Source organism: Triturus cristatus, chromosome 11 (genome assembly GCF_964204655.1).
Source record: "Triturus cristatus chromosome 11, aTriCri1.1, whole genome shotgun sequence".
Taxonomy (NCBI): domain Eukaryota; kingdom Metazoa; phylum Chordata; class Amphibia; order Caudata; family Salamandridae; genus Triturus; species Triturus cristatus.
Genome location: NC_140594.1, coordinates 671,083,400 through 671,096,347, shown reverse-complemented (window position 1 = coordinate 671,096,347; position 12,948 = coordinate 671,083,400). Strand labels below are relative to the sequence as shown.

Sequence of the window (12,948 nt, the reverse complement as noted above, 5' to 3'; positions counted from 1 at the left end):
ATCAAGTAACAGGCGTAGGGTAAAGTGGGGGGAATAGTAGGCTCGGAAGAGAACTTAGCTAAAGTCTACAACATAGTTCTACCACGACTCCTGGAGGTCGAAACTCTAATCTCCCAAGATGTTCCCAGTGACTTCAATGGAGAACTTAGTGTAATCCATTTAGATTTGGCCAATAACCTGGCTGAAGTCTTCTACCCCCAGGCTCCCACGAGAAGGCCCAGACAACCTGCCTCTTCCTGGTACAATTCAGCATGCAGGAGAGCAAAGAGTAATCTTGTAATAGCAATTAAGGCAGGGCACAGCAAAATGGCGATTCGAGATTACAGATTGCAGTACAAAGAGGTCATGGGGCATGCAAGAAAAGAATGGGACATGGAAAGGTGGATGAACCTAAAGGTAGCCCTGGACACAAAAGATGCGCACAGATTTTGGTCACTTGTTAACCATGGTTCGGGTGACCTAAAATCTGCCATTGAATCGAATATTGCGCCATCAGCATGGGAGGCCTATTTTAAAGGTTTATATGGGGGGGAGGCCGCGTTGTGTAGTTTGCCCGACTCACAAGTCCCAGAAGATCAGCAGGAGCCCCTGGAGTTTACCTTGGGGGAGGTGATCAGTGTAATAGGCAAACTTTCAGTGGGAAAGGCCCCGGGACTTGATAAATTACCGGGGGATTTTTTTAGACATCAACCTGAAATCTGGGGCCCCTATCTCCTTGTCGTATTTAACGCTATCTCGAGAGGCATGGAAATATCGCAGTACTTGGCTGGGGGCAGAGATAGTCCCGATATTTAAGAAGGGGTCACCTCTGCTCCCAGACAATTACAGGCCAATCAGCTTAATCGACGTCCAACAAAAAATATATGCAAGACTGGTCCTGGGCCATTTGTGGACGTGGATGGAGGATCACGATGTCCTGAGCCCCTTCCCGGCGGGATTCAGAAGGAATACCTCCACTATGGATCAAATCTTCCGACTGATCCTACTGTACTGGAAGACGGTAAAGGTAGAGGGTGGCAGGCTCTATATGGTCTTCGTGGACCTCCGGTCCGCGTTTGACCTAGTTCCTAGGGGGAAACTGTGGGCTGTCCTCCAGGATCTGGGCCTCCCGCACCAGATTTTAGTGCTACTTATTAGATTGCATGAGGGGAACTTTGCCTAGGTTCGCTGTGGCAAGAATGGGACGCTGTCACCAAGGTTCCCCTTTGGCAGGGGGGTGAGACAGGGTTGTGTCTTAGCACCGACCCTGTTCTGCCTTTATGTCAACAGGGTAATCTCTCATCTGGACAGTGTTCCTGACAATGACGCACCAAGACTGGCTGGCAGGAGGGTGCCGGCGATTATGTTCGCGGACGACACCCTCCTGCTCTCCAAATCACCCATGGGGATTGAGAGGATATTGAACAGCTTTGGGGACTTCTGTCGGAGCAGAGGCCTTGAGATCAACGCTGACAAGACAAAATTCATGATCTTTAACCCGCCAGTGTATACTCGCGCTAATCCATCACTGGGTGATGTATGCTTGGAAAGGGTTACGACCTTCCAGTACCTGGGTGTTACAATTCATGAAAATTTGTCATGGGGTACGCAAAAGGCCAAATCCCACATGAGACTTTCACAGCTGTCGGGTGCTATCTTAAAGGTTTAGACCAGTGAGTCCTGCGCTGGAGGTCTATAAGACGCAAGCAAGGGCAGCTGCTCTCTATGGGGGTGAGCTTTGGGGTCACTGTGCTGCCCCTGAAATTACAAAAGTTGAGTCCAAATTTGCAAGGCAATTATTATCGCTTCCTCAGAGTACTCCATTAACACCGCTGAGGTTAGACCTGGGACTGTCGCCTATTGCAAACGAGCTAGCAGTAAAGCCCTTAAGGTTCTTGCACAGACTATGGACCACTCCAGATCTTGTAAACTATAGGGACGAACTTAAACAGATCCTTAATCCCCTGGCTTGCGTTTATTAAGCGTGAACTTCTAAGTCTAGGACTACAATCCATGTGGGAAGACCCAGATAGGGCATGTGGCCGGATATCACGAAAGATGTTTACCAAAATTTACAAAGGGCAAAAGCTGGAACTTTTAATCACGGCCCCTAATGTGGGTTCCCTCACTAATTCTTTTTTAGAATTTAAAAATTCTTATTATTTTGAGGACTTCATGGATGTTGTCCTCCCGATTTTAGCGCGTAAACTTTTTATCCAATGGCGACATGGCACTTTACCCCTCAAGGCCGTCACAAGCAAGTGGACGGCCTCCTCTAATAAGTCTTGTCCGGGCTGTAGCTGCGATTTAGAAGATGAGATTCATGTTCTCTTCTTTTGTCCAGCATATACCAAATCAAGAAAATATTGGCTGATCCCATTGTGCAGAAACCTGGGTTTTAAACATTGCCTGAATGCTTTTAGAATTTTTAACTATAGTTCATCGAGCCCTATTGTTTTTGCACTCTGTAAATTTTTGCTAGCTATGTGGTGCAAGCGGCGTAAATTAATCGATATTGATTGCTAGCTTTAATGTTTTTGAAATGAGTGTCTGGAACCTGTCGCATTTTTAAATTTTTTAATGAGAGGGTATTTTTGCCTGTACGAAAATATTGCCATGTGTATACAAATGGATTTTAAATCTTACTTGCCTTCCCTTTTCCCCTTCTTCCCCTTTCTGTTTTACTCTGTACCATTTTATGGCCAAATTGGCCGTGTCACGGGGACGGCAGGGACGACGACTGCAAAGGGGGTGACTGGTGGTCTCCTCAAGATCTGAACGATCATGTACTTTCTATCTCCCAGGATCCGTGGACCACCGAGGATTCAGACACCTCGAAAACGGGACTCTGTGCCTTCAACTGGGACACCTTCCATGACAGTCCCGCCCTCTATTCTAACGTGGAGGAACAACAGCCAATAAGAGGACGGGAGAAGAGAACCAGGATGTGTGACGACACCGGAGGGAGAACGGAGAAGGAGCACGACGGTGAATCGGAGGAGGAAGACGGGATCGAGAGAGAGGAACGGCCGAGGAGAAGTAGCGACCGCAAGGAGGACTGGAGACCGGAGGCAGGAGACCTCGGACCTCACACTCCGCCGAGCCACGCCCCAGGAGGAGGTGCGTGGCTTTCCCAGGTACGGGAACGCTTCGCGGGTTGGGTCGGGAGGCGGGAGAAGGGTGCTCGCCACTGACCGCTAAACGCTCACCGCCTCAAAGACCGCTAGACTTCCCCCCCCTCTCACTCACTCCTTTGAGTCACGAACGCCTGACGAGAGCACTGCAGCACCTGTGTGTTTCCCTCACCCCCGTCCCTCAAGTAGAAAGTTACGGAAGAGCCGTGTCCTAACCCTAGCATCTCTCTCTTTGTCTCGCATGGCCCGGAGGGAGACCTCGACCCAAGAGCCCGACGCCTAAGGGGAGCGAAGTTCATCAAGTCCCAGACGAAGAACCGGAGGGCCAAGACCCGAGATACTGACACCGAGGGGATCGGAGACGACCCGTAACAGTGTGAACTCTCAATAAACAACCCCAGCAAACACTTCAGCGTCAGTGTCCTCATTGCAACCCGCTTACAGGCCAAAATAAAGAATTTTTTGACTTTGACTTTGTTTCATTCATCTGATCATGCAACAGCAGATTTTTACGCGGCAAGTCCCAAATATCTTGAGGCCTAGACTAGAGTGGCCAACTGGCATGGGTGCAAATTCAGGATGGTGAGTTTAAAAATTCAAGATAAAAATTCAGGACAGGAGGTCAAAATTCAGGACAAAAACTCGGGACAACAGGTATGTTTTGCAGACGCATCAGTGGATGTCATGCAATAGTGTATAAATAAATAGGCAAGGAACATAAGTACAAGTCACTTCTCCTGCCTGGTCACGTTTCCTACCCCGTCACCGCTCCTTCCCTGTCATTTCCCCTGCCCCGTCACTGCTCCTGCCTGTTCACAGCTCCTGTCCGTTCACTTCTCCTGCCCGTTCACTGCTCCTACCCGTTCACTGCTCCTACCCATTCACCGCTCCTGCTCATGCCTAATCACTACTCCCGCTCCTTCACTTCTCCTACCCCGTCACCGCTCCTTCCCTGTCATTTCCCCTGCCCCGTCACTGCTCCTGCCCTTTCACTGCTCCTGCCTGTTCACTGCTCCTGCCCGTTCACTGATCCTACCCATTCACTGCTTCTACCTGTTCACCGCTCCTGCTCATGCCTAATCATTGCTCCTGCCCTGTCACTTCTCCTGCCCCATCACTTCTCCTGCCCCGTCACCGCTCCTGCCCGTTCACTGCTCCTGCCCTTTCACTGCTCCTCTCCAGTCAGTACTCATGCTCGATCACCACTCCTTCCTTGTCACTTCCCCTGCCCCTCACGTCCCCTGCCCCGCCACTTCTCCTGCCCCGCCACTTCTGCTGCCCCGTCACTTCTGCTGCCCCATCACTTCTGCTGACCTGTCACTTCTGCTGACCCGTCACTTCTCCTTCCCCATTCACCGCTCCTGTCTGTTCACCACTCCTGTCTGTACACCGCTCCTGTCCGTCCACCTCTCCTGTCCGTTCACTGCTCCTGTCCGTTCACTGCTCCTGCCCGGTCACTGCTCCTGCTCATGCCTAATCATTTACTGGCCCCATTACCTCTCCTGCCCCATCACCACTCCTGCCCGTCACTTCTCCTACCCGTCACTTCTCCTGCCTGTCAATTCTCCTGCCCCACCACCTCTCCATCCCTGTTGCCTCTCCTTTTCTGTCGCCTCTCCTTCCCTGTCGCCTCTCGTTCCCTGTTGCTTCTCCTGCCCTGTCACTTCTCCTGCCCCATTGCTTCTCCTGCCCTGTTACTTCTCTTGCCCCATCTACTCCAGCCCTGTCACTTCTCCTGCCCCGTTCTCTACTCCAGCCCCGTTCACTGCTCCTGCCCAGTTCACTGCTCCTGCCCGTCACTTCACTTGCTCGGTCACCTCTACTGCCCCGTCGCCTCTCCTTTCCTGTTGCCTCTCCTGTCCTGTCACTGCTCCTGTCACATCACTTTTCCTGCCCTGTACTTTTCCTTCCCTGTTCACCGCTCCTGCCCGTTCACTGCTCCCATCCGGTCAGCACTCCTGCTCATGCCCGATCACCGCTCCTGCCCCATCACTTCTCCTGTCCCATCACTTCTCCTGCCCGGTTCACTGCTCCTGTCTGTTCACTGCTCCTGCCCGGTCACCTCTCCTGCCCATCACCTCTCCTTTCCTGTCGCCTCTTCTGTCCCGTCACTGCTCCTGCCCTGTTCACTCTGTGTACAACATTGACAAATTACACAAGGGGGCAAATTCCCCACAGTACTCTGTTTGGGGAAATCTCCTCTGTAAACACTAACTCCGATCTCACTGGCACATGATATGCTAAAGGCAGAGGGCGGGCGCATTGTCATTCGAAAGCCTCAGCTGGAATGACAATGGGCCTGCCCACAGTCTGTGAGAGCTCAGGGAGGGGCTGCTGCAGCCTCTGGAGTTCAACAGAGAAGGGCGAGCTGGCCCCTGAGAACTTTTAATCTCTTGGGGCTTCTCGCAGGGAACGCTATAATTAATGTCCAAAATTACGGACAAAAGGCTTCTGTAAAAGGAATGATTACAGACAATGTACATCACACCAAAATAACGGACAGTCCGTGAAATTTACGGACGGTTGATCACCCTAGCCTAGACCGAGGAGGTAACAATTCAGCATATTTGGACAATTGTTCATTGCAGTAGATGAGGTCAGATAGCCTGTCGTTGAATTTCGGCACTGTTCCACGCTACCTGTGGCAGGCGACCCTACGCTTAGCCAATAGTAGAGCCAGGTTCACATGTTTTTGGAAACCCATTTTGATCTCCCCAGTGTGCCCCAAAACTGCCATGAGAGGAGTAAGCGTCAGAGGCGCAAATAGAGCCAAAATTCGGGGGGCGGGCTACTAAAAATTTGGGGGGTGGGGGTAATTCTTCCAGCAATAGGCAGAGTGGAGATGCAGGGGCTCTAAGAAGGGGTGAAAAACAACAAAGCCTCGTTAAGAAGTAAATGGTCTTTTAAAGACCTGTGAAGTACTCGGGTGTATAACAGCTCAAAAACTGTCTGTGTGTGTGCCCGGGAAGCTGTTTCAGCCCGTGTTTACACACATGCGACGGCGGGGCTGAAGCACTTTGAGCCCTTTGGGCGTTGCGCGCCTGGTAAGCGTCAAGTCCTGCCCTACCATATCACTTAGTGCAATGGAAACCTCACCCAGAAAGCCTGAATTGGCCCACTGCCCCACACATCCATGCAAGATGGAAAAAGTCTGCCCCAGACATTCCACATCTGGCTCACCTATCATCGGGGTGGAGATGATAGCGATGACGTTTAATGGGAGTATAGTAGATTTTGTGAAGAAATGAGCACATGAAATAACCGGCGTGCATTGGCATCACAGATAAGCTTCCAGCTATGCTCACACATGCGTAGTTTCAAATTTAATAACACCAAAATGAGAAGCCCAGAATGCGCACCTACCAGGAACTTCCGTTTGCACTAGTAATACTGAAATGAGCAGCAGTTTGCTGCCAGACTCTGCATCAATCAACATCTGTTATGTGGCTGCTGTGAACAACACAGACCCATGGCTGCTAGGGAAGGCGGCAGGAAGCAAATGGGCGGGGAAAAGACCCAATCAAAATACCCACATAATTTTCGATAAAAAATAAGTTCATGCATCCAACCCATCAAATGGACGCCCATCATATAGTTATACTCTTACTGTTACTCTAAATACAAACTTAATATCATACCGAATACTAAATGAGAGATAATGGGCAGAGCTGCCGAATTTGGAACCGGGGAAGCAATGTCGAGTCCCGGCATCAGCTCAATATTTAGTGAATTTGAGCAAATCACTTAATCTCCTTGCACCTAAAAAAGTGGAATGTCACCTTGTGTGATGTAATTGGTGATCATGTAGAGCTCCAATACCTTCGGGTCGAGGTGTCCCTTTACAAGATTGCAAACAAAAAGAAATGAAAAAGCCATGGATAAGAAGGAGGAGGAATACAGAGAGGGGTCAGAGAGCAATATGGGTACGGGTTGCACCGAAGCCCTAAAGCACAAAGTCTCACACAGACTTATTAAATAGTCGGTGCCAATTTAAAAAAAAAAAAGTGACGTCGAGCAAAGTGAAAGGCTGAACAAAAGAATGGCAAGCAGGAAAAAAATGCTGATCTAAAAAAAAGGTAGAAAAAAACTAACACTGATTTAATAATCTGTGTCATTGAAGAAAGTCAGGTAGGACCAGGTGAAAGTTTGAAAAAAGATTGCCGATGTGAAAAACATGCAGATCCGAAATAAATGGTGTAAAAAATTTTTTTTCTCAGAACCACAGCTCAGATAGCCAAGGCAAGGGACAAAAATTACACTAAATTAATTAGTACTTAGTCCATGCGCCTGAAAAATAGAAGGAAGTGATTTCAGGCATATGGTGGCCAATTAAGAGGCAGCTACAAAGAGTGACAATCGAGCCTGCAAATGGTAAGGGATAGCGAGGCTCCAACCCACTGCATACAATACCCCTCACAGCAACAGCACGTGTGCGCTGTTAGACAAGAACTGAAAATAATTGCTAGACAGAAGATAAACAAGCATTTGCAATGCAATAGGTCTCGCATTTACCCGAGTTTAAGCTATTGGCATTGTAAATGCCAATGCCATTTATTTATGTTTTAAAAACAAAAATAAAAGGCATTGTTATTTGCAATGTCAATAGCTCAAACTCGCCTAAATACGAGACCTATTGCATTGCAAATGCTTGTTTAGGACTTGTGCCCTGGAGACCTCCTTCTAACGAAACGACCTCCAGTAGAGGTGGGTATGTTATGCTGAATGAGATCTCCTCCCATCGAGTGAGACCACATCCAGGGGGTGACACTACCTTCAAGGTGTTGGAAAATTTAGCGGGTAAGCCCACCATCCAGAGAGTGCGACCACCTTACATCGAATGAGACCTACTTCATATGAGTGAGACCACCTTCTAGTGAGTGAGACCTTTCCTTGAGTGACGCCTTTTCTAGCGGGTGAGACTACTTTGTAATGAATGACACCCCTTCCATTGGTTGAGGCCGCCCACCTCTGATGAGTGAAACTAGGCTGCTACCCATGCCCCTCCCCCAGCCCATCTTCCATGAGTGACTCAGGGTGCTGGCCTCAGTCCCTCTCGATGGATTGATGTATGGATGCATGGGTGGATTGATGAATCCCGATGCCCCTCTTTCCCGCCCCCAGGACAAAAATAGCTCTCCTTTCAAGCAACACAGCCAGTTTATGCTGACAAATGCCATTCTTGGCAGCCCGGAGCGCTCTCAATCTCCCATACGGGGGAGACTCTATCCTGCTCCCACTAGAATTAATGAAGACCCCTCCTCCCCAAACCTACGCCCCTCCCGGCAGAGAGAGATGAGCTCATCCCTTAGTGAAGCAGCTCTCTGTGGAGCTGCTTGTAATTAGGGGTCCTTGGGGGCGGGTGGATTTGGGAGGAGATGAAGGGGTTGTACACTGGAGAGGAGGCAGAGAGACAAATTAAATGTGATAGCCACAGAGCGAGGAAGCTCAAAACTGGGGGCAATTTGATTGATATTAGTGTAGGGGGGGCACGTGTGATCTGAGAAGCCCCAGTGCCCCCACTAAGAGCAGTGAAGGGGTTAGCACACCCTGAGGCTAAGCTTGTGGGCCGGAAGAGAGACCCTTTATTTATTTATTTAATTATTTTTACATGGCGCGGATATTGCCCAAAAGGGCTTGAGCGCTTTACAACTGAGATAGATCATTACATAAGGTGACAACTTACATCATCCGAGGATGTAGACACAGTTAATGCCACGGACGCTGGGGGGCAGTATTAATTGCAGCACTCAGAAGAATCCACTGAAAGGCGAGGCAGAGGGAACATGGGACCTTTTCTCACGGTGGTTTTTACACGTAGGTGGGGGGGCAGGGTGCTAGTGTCAAGATGTGGGCAGCCATGAGGTGGGGGATGGGTGAGACTGTGACAACACTGCCAGCAGGGGTTCTACTGAAACACTGATGACATAAGCCCCATGTCAGTGGTCAAAGGAGCAAAGGTCACCTCACGTGCACAAGAAGGGAGGGCGGCTCCTGAGTTTAATATTCAAAAGACGCACTCAGGTAAACACACTCTACAGAAACACTACTCACCATCATTATCTTTTACATTGTGCTCAACAACATCCTCAGCCTGCTGCAGAGAAGGGTCCAGTGAATAAAACCCGGCTCTGCTGCCTATGAAGAAATACTCCTGGGGAAAGGTAGCGGGCATTCGACCCTCACCTGTTCCTGCCCATTATGTGAAAATCCAGCAAACGTCGGCTTCATCCCTGTCCCAGTCAGGAGAAGAGCGGGATTCTATGCCAGCAGTGGGGAGCCCTTGGGAGTGGGGAACACGAGGGGGTGTCATGGCCTCGCGCTGTTACGGGGCTGCCCATGGAGTCCCCGTTGGCTAAGGTTACCAGATGTCTTCATGTCAAATCTGTTCAGTTTAACTGAAGCAGGAATACAACTCCCAGAATGCACTAGCTCATGTGCCTGCCACACAGGCTCATCATGGTTTGTCACAGTAACTCAGATGCTGTTGTCCACATCCTGCTGTCATGGAAACCAAATACATACTAGGACCGGTTCCAGCAGGTGAGACCCCGTTGCAGCTGGGGGGGTTGTCTGATAAGACCACGAGATAACAGAACGAGCGCTTTGCTGCAATAAATGCTGCTTCCAGGCGCTTCTGTCTTTTCAGATTATTCAGAGCAATCCCCAAACTAACCCACTCTCTTTAGGAACGATGTAATTTAGCCTGAGTCGTAGCACCCTCTGTCGGGCAGCCGGAGAGCTACAGCTAGCACCACCCGCGGCAGAGCTATCATTTGTGCAGCAGGTGCAGTAGCCACCAGACGACAGTGGTCCACTGCACCCGAATAATACTGTAAACTGAAGGTACAGTATACACGCGCAAAAATGACTACAGCATAAATAAAATAATAAAAAGTGAAATAAAGCACTGCTTGCATCGAGTATTATCTGGCTAGTCATGGGAGTAAAGTGCATTACTTGTTAGGCTGATGTTGTTGCATAACTTGGAGATGTACATGTCCGAAAGGGTGTGTGTGTGTGGGAGGGGGAGGCGGGGGGAGGTACAGAACTGGTGAATGGTTTGTGATTGCTGCCCGTGGCCAGTGCTAAGTTAGGGCCATTGTAGGCAGCTGCCTTATGGCGCTATGTAATGCGAAACTTCCCCCACCATGGCGCGCAGTTTCAGCTGTTGCGTGGCAAACATCTGTAGGATACTCAGGGATAAGTGGACAACATTTCAACATCGAGGGCTCCACCTGCGCCTTTTGATCAAATCCAATCCTGGCAGGAGATGTGCGTGTGCGTTTTATTTTACACGAGTACTAATCTGCTGCCTGCGCACTGCACTACATTTAAGCCCTCGCCTCTCTGCCTCCCTTTAACATGGTGAGAATGAAGGTTAATGTCTCCCAATGTTCAGCATTAGCCGGAACAATACTCATTCTACACTTGCATGCTGTTCAATATTAAAGGGCAATTCTTCCGAATGCGCCCCGGTGGAGTCATAAAAAGACGGATTCGGTTTGTGATTGTCCTATTGTAATCATCTCGGAAGCAGATTACCTGCCCGGTGTGATGCTTATCTGAATGGCAATGAAAAATCTGAATTTTTGTATCCACCTTTTACATCACCTCCCATGACATGCAGTAACGGAAGGGCTGCTCACAACAACAGAGTCAGAGCTAAACCCACTGCAGAGGACAGTGTGGGGTCAGAGTGTGGCTGAGGGACCTATAGACAGTACTCTCGCCTCGTGTCAGAGATTCGAGTGAGCCTAGAACAGCATACCGATCAGCATTCTGTAACCAAAAATAGGTAGGATTTTCTAGTTTAAAACCTGTAATTAATATAATGACAACATCAGTAAAAGTTACACTACACAAACTGTGTCTCGAACGTGGCGTGACAGAAATCCTTACATGCTAGGTGGCCCAGATCTAGGAGTTCTGAGACAGACAGCAGGCCCCATGAGAAAGCAAGCACTACACGGACGCTAAAAAACAGATGGCACTTGCGCACGCGAAACAAAAATAAGACAAGTAACAGATGGCCCCCCTAAAGATAAGAAAGTGCTTCATGACAGCCGTGAAGCAGACGACCCAGTCTGGATGGGCCGGACGAAAGGTAGAAAGGGCAGTGGCCCAAAAGCATCCTTTTCAATGGGAAGCCAGCGTATAGCATAAATGCTGACTCGACCCAATGAAAAGGATGGGCGGGGCTTCAAGTACCCTTCTGAAATCTCCTCTCTCACTTTAGGTCTCGCCGAGCGAGCAGCGCTTTGCGCTGCACCGCCAGGCGAGACCTAAAAAGGACTACCTTATAAACAAAATGCAGGTGTCCGATACATAAATTAAAGTGATAAACGTATGCTTATTGACTGGACTTTTCAAATGTGCAATGGACCCCTCAAGCAGAAGAAGGATACTTCAGAACAGCTAACAGAAGATGGAAAGAACCTTCTTTGGGCTGATCCAAGATATGATTGACACTGTTTTAAGCCAATGGCTGAAAGGACTTTAGCCAAAGCAGATGAGAGAGCCTAACCCTGAGTTTGTGATAAATCTATATTATAATATAGCTGTTAAAAAAAGCTGTTATCATTTATTAGGCCCATAAATGAAACATGAATACAAAAATAACAAGTTGTTGTTAAAGCTTGCTTTTGAGTATTCAATCAAGCAATAGATTCGTTATTCGATCCATTAAATACAGATCATAAATGCAACGATAAAAGGATACAATAATCAGCATGCATCTCCAATTCACATAAAATAAAATCCATGTTAAAATATCATATCAAATATCTGAGGGGTTATTTTTAAAGAATCTAAAACTTACACTAGGAGAAAAACCATAAAAAAAGTAATGTTATGCTCTATTGACCACATAAAATATATCTATGGATACATATTATCTTCTTTTAGTTAATAAATAAATAAGTAAGTAAAAACACCACTCTGTTTATAAGCCCCACTGCTTCCTCTCTTTTTTATGCAGGTCCACAAAAATGTCGCTACTGAAAAACAGACCAAAGGGTCAGGCAATGATTTAAAAAAATAAAGTGCAACCAGACGTTGTCTAAGATTGTAACGCTTTAAAATCGGGACAATGTAATCATTCCTTTCTTTCTTGTAGAGCCCGCAAAACAGAACTAGATACAAATAAGTTTGGGGAGAGTGGTTGTCACAAGGACACAACGTCAGATCTGAGTGCTTGAATCTTCTCTCCGGATGACCTAGCATCAGTGAAATCAGATTCATACAGAATCTCAATAATATATATTTATGCTTTGGTATACTAATGTCTGCTAGGTAGAAATACCCTCCCTCTATCAGGGGCGGGATCGAATTGTATGCGAGGACTGCCTGTTTATTACAGCTCTTTTCCATTCGATTGTAATGTGCCCTCAGCATAAAGGTGTTAATCAGCTTCTGTTTCAAAATCTTCCTACACACAGTTGGATCCCTAAATAGCTCTACAAGCCCAACAGCAGTCAGCTCTGATTTCACATACTTCAGCCATCTAATCTTACTATTGTTTTCCAAGAGAAAACATTTTTTCAAATTTAAGGAAAATTAGAAGGCAAAATGCAAACATATTCCAGTAGCTTAGCTGTACCTTGAAGTCGCAGTGCTGCCGAAGCTCTTTTCTCAGATTTACTCTCCGAACATGTACGCCATTTTACCTGAGTGGGATGTTTGTGGCTGTGGATAGATGGGTACAGTCATGGCGGAATACTCCAGCTGGACACGGTTCTATTTCACATGGCAGTCTATGACGTTGGACACAAGCAGGACACTGCGGCTACTGCAGCAGTCACATGTACAAGGAACATTTACCATGTAAATAAAAAGA

General features: G+C 47.9%; 1 protein-coding gene across 6 annotated transcripts in view; it reads right to left on the bottom strand.

Moving 5' to 3' along the window:
- The window catches only part of LOC146785298 (diacylglycerol O-acyltransferase 2-like), a 296,079-nt gene that overhangs the window by 74,582 nt on the left and 208,549 nt on the right, over positions 1-12,948 (bottom strand). The gene's annotated exons all lie outside the window — the stretch shown is intronic.